Here is a 14,239-nt window from a genome sequence, read left to right on the forward strand (position 1 = left end):
CCAACACCCTAATCCTAATGTTGTTGTTTTTTTAAATGCCTCCTCCATACACACACATTTAAAAAAAATCCCTTTTTGCAGCTGGCCCTCCCTTGGGCAAAGTGAGGCTTTTGCCTCAGACTGCAGGTGCTGGGAAATGGCAGCAAAGATTTGCTTGTGTTGTGCCTTCAAGTCATTTCAACTTATGGCGACCCTAAAGCAACTCTATCCTGGGGTTTTTTGGCATGATTGGTTCAGAGGAGGTTTGCCATTGCCTTCCCCTGAGGCTGACGGAAGTGTGACTTGGCATTGCAGGGGTATAAATTATTTGCCACCTATGGCCTGCTCTTCACTGCTAAACTAGCCTGGCTGCTGGGGAAGGATGCAGTTTGCCATTGCCATGCTGAGAGATGTCAGCTGCCAATCTTATGGGCTTTTGTGCATGGAAAAGTTGGGGAGGGAGGCTTGCCTGCTGCCCTTGAGGCAGCAAAAGAGTTTGGTCTAGCCCTGAACAAGCCTTCTTGTTTTAAGAGAACATGTGAGATTACAAGCCTTGGGCTTTCTTATCAGGCAATCCACTGTTCCAAGTGTCTTATTGGGAGAAAGAGATAAATGACCTTATATCAAAAAACTGAGGTTGATGATAGAGCATTTAACATTATTGGGAACAAGGAACAGTTTGATAAATCAGTACAATATTCTCCCAAGATACATCTGCTCCCCAGCTTTATTTCCATCATCTCCCCCGCCCTCTGCTTTAAAAACATTGTCATCATCTGGCGATGGCAGAAAGAACAGATGAGCAACAAGGTAATAAACTTTGCTGGTGCCTGAATGCAAAACCTGTGGGTGGAGGAGGGAGACTTCATCTAATACTGAGGGAAGTACACGATCTAGTACCAAAGCAAACATTGTGTTTCTGTGTTATTGTCGGTCCTTGTTGCAAATGCAGCCTTACCCAAAACACTCCTTTCAGTCTCCTAATGATGGGAGGCTACTAGTTTGTGTTTGAGCCAGTGGCAAGTCTGTGAAGTTGAAGGCTTTCATGGCTGGCATCCATCTTTTCTGTGTTTTTTTTTTTGGGTCTGTGGCCATGCTCTAGAAGAGTTCATTCCTGACGTTTTGCCAGCATCTGTGGCTGGCATCTTCAGGGGATGCTGCCTGGACAAAGTTGGCTTGTTTATATTACTGTGTGAGCCTGGGAATGCAAGAGTGATTTGCATGTGTATTCTCTGTTGCTGATGGCAGGACTCAGGCTGGGAGGCTAAGGCAAAGGAGGATTAGTGTCTGCTAATCACCAACTTTTTCCAGGCAAGCATTCTCTGAAGATGCCAGCCACAGATGCTGGCAAAACGTCAGGAAGAAACTCTTCTAGAACATGCCACATAGCCCAAAAAACCCACAAAAAACAGTGGCAAGTCTGTTTATCTGAGCTTTCAGTCCATGTACTCATACATGCTCTGAATCTCCAGAGCGATCCATTCTTTCTTGGTCCAGGGCACAAATCCCAGGCCTGTTACAGACTGCCAAAATAAAGCTGCTTCGGGACTCTTGGAGGCATGCTGTTTAAATGATGCATGGTCCTAAATCCGAAAGCTGCACCAAAGCTGCACTCCAGTGCTTTGGTGGAGAGATGGCTTTGGCGCAATCCGGACTCTTAGGACCCATGCATCATTTAAATAGCTACTTCCAAAGAGACTCAAAGCAGCTTTTTTGGCAGTCTGTAACAGGCCCCAGTTTCAGTCTATAGATTCTGTTCAAACAGATGACCAAACTTTACATTATCCAACCTCAGAGAAGTACGTGTATTATACCTGTATTGTAATGCTAGAATGGGGATGGTGTATCAGACAGCACCAGATACCCAAGGGACAGCTCCAAACTCACATGAGAAGGTGAAACCCAGAGCAAACCGCAGCAAAATCTCCCTGTTACTTACAAGATTTGTTTATTTATTTTTTTATAGTTTCTGTCTCGCCTCAACCCCCCTTTCAGCCTGCACAGGGCTCCCAGGGCAAATGAATAAAAAAAACCAATTAAAATATGGAGGACAATGCAGACTGGGTTTCTCCGGGTGAGAATGCAAACACCTTTTGGTGTCCAAAGCTCTTTCTTTTGAGAGTTACAATAACTCCAAATGTATTACCAGTTTCATTTCAGTTATAACTTTACATATGCCCCTGGCATGTGAGGAACTGATAACAACACACACACACACACACACACACACACACCTGGATATTACAGGATTTTTAAAATGTGAGAAGCCATGGTTTACTGCAATTAGAAAGTCAGAAGGGAATTTTAACCTCCTCAGACCACTTACTCAGAAGCTCACATATTGTCCCCTAAAGCACTGTCCCTGCCTTTTCCTGCTGACTGCATGAGCATTACCACAGCACTAACTAAGTAAGAGATTTTCTAATGATTTACACTCTTGAGTGTATCTTTAGCAGCATGTTAGGTTGGCTCTACACTTTATACAGAAAATATGATTGCTAAATGGACATCCGATATACTAAAGCAGAGTCAGCCATTTCCCTGAATTAAAAACCTACAGAGAGCAGAAATGCCATGAAGAGCTGTGCCCCTTCATGAACCCTAAAGGCTCTATTCATCTAAAGTGGTATAACTGGGTTCATGCTTCATCCAAAAAATTCACTTTGCCACACGACAACCCTGTGAGGTTGGTTGGACTGAAAAGTGACTTGTCCTAGCATAGCTAAATAGGAATTTGAACATAGGTCTTCTTTATTGAAGTCTATCATTGTGTCAGGATTTGGCCAGGGCTCCCAAATGCATGTACAAGCTCATTGACACTTTACTCATTTGCTGCAAGACGCTATTCCCACAGTACATGATATGCATGTGCATCTACAATACATTTGGGCAGGCTGTTTGACTGAGGGGATAGGTCAAGACACAGTTGAGTTGTTTCACCCAAGATGGTTTTTTCATGGATGACTACTGCCTTGGATAAATCTACTAGACCTTAGTGTAGTTTACACACCACAGAATCAAAAATAGGATTGAGGAAAGCAGGTATTCTAATGGCTTTCCACTGTTAGTCTCAGGCATTTGTCCACTCTATGCATAAAACATAAGTTATGCCCCTAAGTCCCATTCTTTCCAGGCATACAGAACAATACTGAAATTGATGGGATCAGAAGCCATCAGGAGGTCCAGCAGAACTATCAGGGTGCACTCCACCTGCACAGTTTCCAGATCAGAGGAATCAAATGTGTTTCATTTTTATAACCAGGCTTGTGGAGCCATGCTGATAGGTTTGAGGGAAAGGCGCCTTTTCACATGGGCTGATATTTGATGTTCAAGACACATAGGGTTTTTTTCCCTGTAGTCTCTCTTTATCTCTCTGTTGACAAGTGAACAATTTTATTAACTTTTATTAATTCTTGGTATTTTAAAATGTGGGGGTATTTAATCATTTGCTTTTTTTAATGAGGGAGGTAATGTTTTTAAATTGGTAATGGTTTTGAATTAATAAATATATATATTTATTATATTTTAAATCTTTGAATGTTTTAAATGGTTTTTATTGTCATGTGGTGATTTAAATTGTTTTAAATTTTTATTATGAGATATGATTCTAAGTTTCTTTCAATGGGCTTTGTCTGGAGCCACCTTGGGTCCCCCTCTGGGAGAAAAGTGGCATACAAATGAAATTAAATAAATAAAATCTTGTTGGCCACTTTGAATACTACTTTGATCACTGAAACAGCAAGATGTAAATTATTCAAATGAATAAGTAAATCTGACATGTGACTCAGAAGCATGTGTGGGTTGCAAAGGATGCCAGATTTCTCTCAGGTTTCATGCTGCTTGAATAGTTTCCCTAAAGAGGGATGGGCAACTTGTGATCTCCAGATATGTTGGACTGCAACTCTCAGTATCTTCACCCATTGGCTATGCTATCTAGGACTACCAGAAGTTGCAGTGCAACAATGTCTAGCGGGCTTCAAGTAAATGTGCTGTCTTATGCAACGACCTGAGCTGCTTTGCTCTGGTATTTCTAACACGAGGTTGGAACATAACCTCTTTCGGACTGCTGCCTCCAGAACTCCAAGTTAGCATGGCCATGCTGTGCTGGGCAATTCTAAGGGCTATAGTCCAAAAAGATAACTTTCTCAAACTCGTAAGAGAGTGATGTACTACCCTACCAACCTGAACAGAGGGAATGATGTTCTACCATACTGAATTGACTTTGTCTGACTTTGGAAGCCAAGCTGGTATGTACCTGCCTAATACTTGAATGGGAGAACACTGAAGTAATACAAAAATATTTCCAGGTAGCTATGGAAGATCTGCTTGAAACCCTGGGAACTACTACCAATCAGAGCTGATATTACTGGGCTATTGGACCAATGGCCTGACTCAATATAAGGCAGCTTCCTGTGTTCCTGTGACCCTGCACCAAAAATTGAGACTAAACCCCAGTTAATTGACTGCACTTAACATACTAAAAGTAGCTTTTTTGGAAAGTACATTTATTTGGGAGAGGCGGAAACAGAAATAAATTATATTATTATTATTATTATTATTATTATTATTATATTATTATTATTATTATTTATAATGTGTACTTTATTGCCCTGATGTAGTGCTCCCAACAACAAGCTAGTATTTGAGCCTAAAGCTATAATAATAATAATAATAATAATAATAATTTTTTGTTATACCGCTTTTCCGTATGATCAAAGCGGTTCACAGTAGCATACAATATAATACAAACAGTACAAACTCAGGCAATACAATATAAACACATACATCGGCAATATTACACAGTCAATAAAAATCTCCTAACAAATACAAGTCCATTTAAAAAACAATTGGTTGTGGTTGGGTATCTGGATCTTAATTAGGGTTTTCTATCTCTAGGAATCAGGGGGGTATGCTATTTGAAAAGATGCGTTTTCAAGCCTTCTTGAAGGCTTCCAGCGTGTGGCATAGCCGGATCTTTTCAGGGAGAGCATTCCAATGGCAGGAGCTGTCGCCGTGTAGGCTCTCTGATACGTTTTTACTAATTTTACCCTGGGGTATTCAAGTACATATGTCCCAGATGTTCTGAGGGTGCAGGGGGGATTATGTAGGGAGAGGCGCTCCCTCAAGAAACTCAGGCCTGAGCCTGTAGGGCTTTAAAGGTAACGACCAACACTTTGTATTGCGCCCGGAAGCTAATAGGCAGCCAGTGGAGAGATTTTAATTAGGTGTTATATGTGTCCGATCTACGGTACCTGTGGACCAATCTGGCTGCGGGTTCTGAACTAACTGAAGCTTCTGAACCTGGTACAAAGGTAGCCCCATGTAGAGCACATACGAATCCAAGAGAGAGGTTACCAGTGCGTGTACTACAGTTTCAAGGTCCTTTCAATCCCTACAGGGGCGAGTTGGCGTATCAGCCGAAGCTGGTACCCGCACTCCTGGCCATCGCATCTACTTGAGATGATAATTGTAGAGATGAGTCCAGATACTCCCAAACTGCAAACTTTATCCTTTAGGGGGAGCTTAACCCTGTCAAGGATGGGTGACAAATTTCCTCTATGGATTCGGGGTACCTATCATGAATACCTCTGTTTCTCTGGATTCAGCTTGAGTCTGTTTTCCTCATCCAGCCCATTACTGACTCCAGGCAGGGGTCCAGAGGGGGAGGTGCCCTCCTTAGTCACTGTATCAGTCGGAGACATGGAGAGATAGATCTGGGTGTCATCAGCGTACTGATCACCGAGCCCCATGCCTCCAGATGATCTCTCCCCGCGGCTTCATGTAAATATTAAATGCATGGGGATAGAATGGCACCTGTGGAACGCCAGATGTCAGCTCCCTTTTACGGGAGAAGCTATCCCCCAGCCTCACCGACTGGAACCTTCTCGAGAGGTAGGACCGGAACCACTGGAGCGCAGTGCCCCCGATACCTAACTCTCCCAGGCGTTCCAGAAGGATACCATGGTCGATGGTATCGAAGGCCGCTGAGATGTCTAAGAGCACCAACAGGCACATTTCCCATGTCAATGCTCAGACGGGGATCATCGACTAAGGTGACCATGGCAGTCTCGACTCCGTGTCCCGCCCTGAAGCCAGTTTGAAATGGGTCTAGATAATCGGCTTCATCCAAGATCGCTTGGAGCTGAAAGGGTTTCTTCAAAAGAGGTTTCACCACTGCCTGCTTTAAAGGCAGTGGAAATACTCCCTCCCAAAAGGATGCATTTACTGTAAGATGTAATGCAGTTTTTATAGCATCTCCCCCCTGGACGGTCAACCAAGAAGGACAAGGGTCAAGAGGGCACGTCGTCCTCTTCACCTGACCAAGGAGCTTGTCCACGTCCTCGGTACTAACAGACTCAAAACAATCCAGAATAACCTTGTTTCCAGAGTCACTGGACGTCTCTACTTAGGATCTGTCAAAGACTGGTGTCAAGATCGGCCCTTATCTGAGAGATTTTATCAGCAAAAGTCATAAAAGCCTCACAGCAGGCTATAGTTGGCTTTATAAAGGTTCATTGTGGCCGGGTTGAGTTAGTTCCCTAACCACCCTGAACAGCTCTGCTGGATGAGACTCTACTGATGCATCCGTGCAGCACAGAACAAATTCTTTGCTGCATCGATTGCCTCTCCGTAGGAACGCAACTCTTCTCATGGAGAGCCTTGTCATAAGTTCCCATGTTTCTGCCAGTAACGCTCTAGTCGTTGCGCAGCCCGCTTCATCTGGCGAAGATCTTTTGTGTACCAGGTGTCTTTATTTGGAGCAAGCTGGCAAGGGCCTCGGGAGATCCTGTCTATTGCCCGGTGAGGTTCATATTCCATTGTTGACCAGGGTTTTGGCAGAATCGCCATCGTTCCCAATATAATATAAAAAAACCACCCCCGAGGTTTTTTGGGTCGTGACTTTGTCCTACCTTGACCAGAAAAGTGATCCGTCCATGACAGAGGGAGGATATCTTTATATCCACCCACGGATGTTCTCGGTCCGTACTGAATACTACATCGAGTGTGTTACCTACACAATGTGTGGGACCTGTGACCAATTGGGACAGGCCCATGGCTGTCATGGATTCCATGAACAACCGAGCCACACCAGCTAATTAAGACATTTGGCCAACAAGAGTGAAATTACCAGACTGGAAAAAGGAAGTGTTGGGGTTTTTGAAATTTTTATTTATTAAATTCTTTCTTGCTGTTTACATTAAAGAAAATGGTCATTTCCACTTAAACAATAGAATCTCAACAAAAAAGAAAAAGAAAAAGAACGTATCATCTAATCACATGTTACAATAGCAGGTACTGCATGTTTCCGTTCAAAAATAGTTTTCCCAAATTTCGTTATGGAGGGTGGAGGGCCCCATGGAGGGCTTCCTTGTTGGCATATATAATAAATTAACCATATTAGTTCAAAATTGTTTTATCTCTCCATTCCTTTGGCTCATTTTAATTATGGGTGAGTTTTTTGGCCAGTTCAATTCACTAGTCTGTGTCTGACCAAGAATGTGTGGACAATTATTTAACATCTTCCACTGCTGGGATATTTCCATGAATTGCGCCAAGAGCAGAAAGGATATTAACTTCCTCTGGTGCAGTTTGTATGTTCACCCAGGAAGATGGATAAGAGGATAAAGCACTACAGCACTTTTGATTTGTTACACTGATCATTAGTTACAGCATCACATTCCAAAGTTTGTTAACTTTAGGGCACAGAAGCCAAAGTGTTTACAAATATCTCTTTGCTACATGACTCCAGGACAAGGGAGAAAATGTGTGTGATTTTTGCAACTTTATCTGAGGTCCAGTGCCATCTAGGCACTAATTTTCATATGCACTCTTGGTTGCTGGAGGAGATGGGGCAGTAGGGGTGAGGACCAAATTTTGACATTGCTTGTCTGTGATTGCAGTGTCAGATCTGCTTCCCAGAGAATTTTGCTCCATTTGGCTTGCCCGACTTATGAACATGATAATCTTTAAGTAGAGAAGCCGCTCCCTTAGATCATCACCATATTTTTCACAAATGTTTTCAATAAAGTGAAGAGCTTTGGGGGCCAGTGGTGTCTAGCCCATGTATTTGCAAATGAGCTTATTTGGATTTGTAGCCATGAAAGCTTTAGATCTCTTAATGTGTTTAAATATTGTTGGGATGCAAAGGTGCACCATTATTGTTAAATCACTATCATCCAAAAACTGAATTTTTTAGAACCCCAAACAGTATTTATGTAAGATTATGATGGACTAGGGGATGAGTGGAAACGGTTATACAGAAGATGTTGGCCTATTAGATATCTTTCCCATCATTACCAACAAACTAAAGCTTCTTTTGAAAGGCACTTCTTTACCCTGCTCAAGGCTATTTTATTTAACGTTTGAAAGAAAGCAGCTGTGTTTAACCCATGCTTGACGCGAGTTCCATATGGGTCCATAGTGGGCAATCATTAGTTTTAGTAAGAAAAGTGGCTTGTTTTATCCAAAATGCCTTACATAAAGAGCCAGATTGGGAACCTTTAACAGATTATATGTATTTTACTGATTAACAAACCTTAGTTTCTTTCAATTACCGATAAAGTTTCCTGTTTGCTTTGTCATTTCTTTAATTGTTTTATCTGGGGGCAAGGGGAACATCTGGAATAGAAAAATAAATTTTGGGATGATAAACATTTTAAGCAAAGTCAATTTATTTAACAAGGGGAACATCTGGAATAGAAAAATAAATTGGGATGATAAACATTTTAAGCAAAGTCAATTTATTTAACAAGGATCAATTTAGTTGTTTTCACTTCATGGGTTTTGTCTTCAACCATCTACTGAGGGGTTTATAGTTTCTCAGTGCAAGTTGCAACCAGTCCTCACATATTAATACTCATAGGCCCCATTCTCACTGGGGAATTGCCCTGGGTGGAAATGGGTCGAATTCAGTAAGCTGGTACCGAATCTCCCTGGAAAGAAGTTCCCACTACCCTTTACCTTGGTCGATGCAATTTGTCCCTCTGAAGTTCACATTTGCAGTATCCCTTTAAAAAGGAGCCTCCTTTGTTGTCAATCAAATTCACTTCCGCTTTCATCAAACGTGATGTGTCCTACAGCCATTGGCCAACGGAATGGGTGCTTCCCCCCTCCTTTTTTAAAAAAACTGGCGGCAGCATTCACTTATTCTGTCAATTTGTCAAGTGTGTATGTGCATATGTTGTGTGCCTTTGAGTCATTTCAGATTCCCTTCTCTTTGCATCCTCTTGCTTTCCCTCCTTTTCGCATCCCAGAATGCCATATACTTCTCTTTTCCTTTCCATCCTCTTCTTTTCCCATCCCAGAATGCCATCTCTCCTTCTCTTTTCCTTTGCATCCTCTTCTTCTTTTCCCATCCCAGAATGTCATCTCTTCTTCTCTTTTCCTTTGCATCCTCTTGCTTTCCCTCCTTTTCCCACACATATGTAACACAATCATTCACACATTGTATAAATTTGCCAAATTTGAAAGAGAAACATATGTAGACAAGCATTCGCATATTCTGTCACACACACATTTTTTTTTTTAAAAAAATGCCGCTTGCAAAGTGACTGGTGGGAGAGGGGAAGCATATTCTGCCCAATGCCCCCTCTCTGACCTTTATTCCTCCCCCTGAACTTGACCCAATCATGACTAGGACCAAGTTCACATTTGCCGGCACCCTGGAAGAAGGGGGTTTTCTCAAAAGAAACAGGGAAAAAACACTTTCAGATAAACCACTTTGAGGGGGATTTGTCCCAGATCTGGTGTGCACTTTTAATCCGGTTTGGGATTCGGGCTAAAAGGTAGTCTGAATGGCCCCCTAGATATTTAAAGCATGAAAATTACAGCAATCATTTGAATTGTTTTTGTATTTTGAATTGTATCTTTAAAAGCAAGTTAACACAAAGCAATCTAGACTTGCTATAGTTCACCTGGAAACCAGAGTACTGTACAATCCATCCGTATTTAGAATATATATTTTTAGTGGAGATAAAGCAGTAGCTGGGTTCTTTTAAAAAACAATTTGTCATCTGCATACATGTTAATTAGATGCTTTTCCTCACCAAATTCAAAACCTTTAATGTTTGGACAGTTCCTAAGGATCTCATCTAATCGTTCCACACCAATTACAAATAAAAGGGGGGAAAGAACCACTCTGAGAGATGAATTAGGAAAGAGTCCAACTTATTAAGGTATACTTTCCTCTGCATATACATTTTGAATTAAGTCACAAATTTAGTTCCAAATCCTTCTTTATCTAGAATTCAGAGATATAGCTGTGTTAGTCTGGAATATCAATATGAAAAGGGGTCTTGTAGCACCTTTGAGAGTAACTGTGCAAAAGAGGTTGCATAAGCTTACATAAACCTGGTCTACTGAGCATGTAAGGAAGTAGACCAAGCTGTGAAGCTTATGCATCTTTTGCACAGTTAGTCTTAAAAGTGCTGCAAGATTCGTTTTCATCTTTTCATCGCCCCCTGCAAACATGTTTATTTAGCAATTTTAACAACAACAAAAAACCACTCAGTTCCAATATATCAAATGGAATCTAGGGATAATATAGAAAGTGGGTGATTGGTAACCTTTTCCTGACTCATATAAATATGTATCTGCTTGGTAAAGAATACACATAGTGCTCAAAGTTCTTCTCTATTGATTCTGAAGCACACAACATTCTAGAAAACGTGAAGTTGAAGGCTTTCATGGCCGGCATCCATAGTGTTTTGTGGGTTTTTTGGGCTATGTGTATTCTTTACCAAGCATTCTGAAGATGCCAGCCACAGATGCTGGCGAAATGTCAGGAAGAAACTCTTCTAGAACATGGCCACTTTCTAGAAAACTCTCTAAAACATTTAGAATTTCTCTGGGATCCGTTGTATTTCTATTAACTTTTTTATTGCTGAGATATTATTCCTTCTTTTTAAAATTTAGACTTTTCTTTATTTTATTGTACTTTATTTTCTTTTACTGTCTTTGCTTTATTAAGCAGATTGGCTAACATTTAGAAGACTTGTTTCCAAGCTCACAATGATTCCTTTTGAGATAAACCAGCGATTTGCGAATTTGATCCATATCCAATGCCATTAGCTTGGTTTTTCTAGCAGAGAGCTGAGAGTCTAGCTTAGTACCTTTTTTTATTTTTATGCTTTCTCAATAAAGAGTCTATTTGAGTTAATAATTGTAGTATCTTTTTCCTCTGTGTCTTTTTATATATGCTGATTCACTTATAAAACTACTTCTGAGAACAGCTTTCAATGCAACCCATTTATTTATATCTGGGTGAGCATTATCTATGAAGTTATTGTTGATATCTGTGTTGATCTTGGAGACAAGTTATTGGTTTGCTAACAAGCTTGTGTTTAGTCATCAAATACATTCTGTGTTCCCTGCGCTATTCCATGACCAATTTAGTAAGAGAGAAGCATGGTCTGATATCCAGGGTACCTCTATGGAAAATTTCTCCACCTGTGCACATATAGGATAAGCCAAAATATAGTTGATCTAGGAATATGAATTAAGTTGTACTGAGAAATAAGTATGATCTTCATCTCCAGACAGCAACCAAAAGAGAGGTGATCAGCCCAGACAAAACAAACTGATGCTTAGCTCATGCTGAATATGCTGTTCTTCTCTCTCAACTGATGTCCATCACCATGTTCGAATCACCACCCAGCAGCAATTCTTCCTAAGTGAAAGCCTCTAGCTGAGAGAATATATAAGTGAAAAACCATTTTCATCCTGTGTGGGAGCATAATAGGAGCAAATTGTGAGCATCTTGCCTGCTAGGATGCCCTTGGCACATATAAATCACACATCTGGATCCCAAAGGGTCCCAGTATCTTCAAAAGGTTAGTCCACAGCTAGAAGAGTCACTGTTCCTCTTGCCTTGGATGACCCACCTGCTCAGAGTTGTTTGCCATAGCAACTATGAAATCATATATCCTGGTTCTGAACCTGTGAGTCTCCTACAATAGGGTAATGTCTGAGCAGTCAGACTTAATTACTGTAATACTCTCTGTCTCTTTACTGGGGAGCCCAGATCATTGACATTAAATGACAATACTGTAAAATTATTCAAAACAGAAAGCTGGCAAATTGTTACAAACTTCTTCCTGAATATATAAAATCATAGATTTTTAACAATATTATGAATGGCATGTAGAGTTGTCCATATGACACTGAACTTAACTTGTAAACAATAAACATGTCCAACAATATCTATAACCAAGAATGTAATCAGTGCCAAGTTAGGGAGACTCCCCAAATAATGGGGATCTTGTTGTCAGACTTACTGGGCAGCTATCCTCAGGGAATAGCAGGAAGAATTGAAGTACATCTAGCAATGAAAAGGCACACAATCGTTTTCAAAGCCCCAAGCTTACCCAACACAGGAGTAATAAAGTGGTTGCAATTATACAGCCTTCTTTTTCACTGAATCTAGTTCCCATCTGGGATCATGTTCCTTGATTTCATTTCTCTCATGGGGTTTCTTTGCTGACACCTCCTCAAACTCTTTAGGAAGTGGAATATTTAAGCCCTTGGATATTGTTATTATTTGAAGTGTAGAAGATTAATATATAAAAAAATTACATCCTTATATATTATGATTTTGAAGTGACATCCCCCTCCACACACACACACTGATAGTGAATGCCTTCTTTATGTGGCTGCTCAGTGAATGGACAGAATACTTTGCAGCATTTAAAAGTATCAGCACAGAAGCCCTGGTATAGTTGTATGTCCACATCCTCATATGATAGATTAGGCAAAGCATTAAGCACTTTCAAAACTTCCATTTTATCGGGACAACTTGCAAATCACACAATCACCTCTCTTGCTCTGTCTTGCCATTACAACTAAGGATGCAATCTATGCACATGCTCAAATTCTTCTTCAACCAGCTTCAGATCCAGGTGAATTTGGGTACACCATACAAAATCTCCATTATTCTCCCTCCCCTCAGGAAGTCTACAAAAGTATAAGTTAAGCCTGTAGCTCCTATTTTCTTGGTTCTCAGGATTACTCTAAAGTTGAGCTGACTGCTTTAAGTTCATGCTTTAAGTTTAAATCTAATGCTTCTGATGCTGTTTCTATTTTGGAAATGGTGGGCCATAGGTTTAAGGTGAAAGTCTAAAGTATCATTTATTGCTTTTTAAAAAATCTGTTCATTGCTCTTTAAGGAGTTCACATAAATGATTGTCCATTTTAGGATCTGCTTCTTCCACTTGTGAAGAGAGTTCAGCATCAGTGGACTCTTTAGGTGAGAAATAGCTAGTAAGAGTACGGCTCACACTCCCAGGTGTTGTTTGAGGCATTCCTCAAAATAAACTAGCAAAATTCTTACGTTTGGTACTCACTTTGCAGAGCTAAAATGAGGAATACGCTGGGTGTTTCCCAGAGCAAAAAAACTAAGGAGACATTTTTGTACTGTGCTTCACCATGCCCCCACCCCCAGACTGGAAAAGAGGTATGCTTCTCCAGATATTCAAGTTACATTTTATGGGTAGATTACCTGGCTGTAATTATCCTAGAAAGATAAATGGAGCATATTGCTAGCTAATATTATCATCATCTTGGATTTGGTCCAGGCTGGACTATTATGATTGATTGGTTGTTGCTGTTGCTGTTGTTGTTGTTAGATTATGGCTGTTGGGAGCAGTGTCACCTTCCTGTCTGGCCAAAGGCTCTTTTGAGTTTACTCCACAGAATGCCATCATCCTGGAGTTCCAATTTTGCTGTGAACAGGACCAACAGTAAACTTCACACTCCCTTGCTGCTGATCGCCCCCTGTAATCCTCATACCGATATCCTCCTCTACTCTTATACTTGTAGTTCTTAGGTATAATTAATTCTGTGAAAGCTGCTGAAGGTGACTCACTGAGTTGTCAGTCAGGACAAATTGTTCAAAACTTCACTTTTTAAATAGTCAAAAATAGACACAGACACCTTTTTCCTGTTATGTGAAAGTGACTTCTGTTGGAGAGGATGTGCCAGAGTCTATTAAAATACCATCAGAAAATGGCATACTGGTCTATATTAGAATACTCTTTATTGAACAGCTTTTAATCTACAGCTACATTCATGAATAGATGCCAGTAACTCTTCCAACCAGAATACAGAGAGGATTGGCTTCTATTATCCTTTATATAACCAATTTAGAACTAAAGATGAATGTGTAAGGCAAACACAGGTTGAGTTTAGAGATGTCTTTAAGCTACAGTCAGTCATTGCCCTACTTCCTGTGCAGCCACCAGAAAACCAGGCCTTGCTGCTCAAT

The 14,239-nt window shown here is 40.7% G+C and overlaps 1 protein-coding gene across 1 annotated transcript in view; it reads left to right on the forward strand.

Moving 5' to 3' along the window:
• DGKZ (diacylglycerol kinase zeta) overlaps positions 1-14,239 on the forward strand; it is a 202,169-nt gene that overhangs the window by 848 nt on the left and 187,082 nt on the right. The window lies entirely within an intron of this gene.

Source organism: Sceloporus undulatus, chromosome 1 (genome assembly GCF_019175285.1).
Source record: "Sceloporus undulatus isolate JIND9_A2432 ecotype Alabama chromosome 1, SceUnd_v1.1, whole genome shotgun sequence".
Lineage (NCBI taxonomy): Eukaryota > Metazoa > Chordata > Lepidosauria > Squamata > Phrynosomatidae > Sceloporus > Sceloporus undulatus.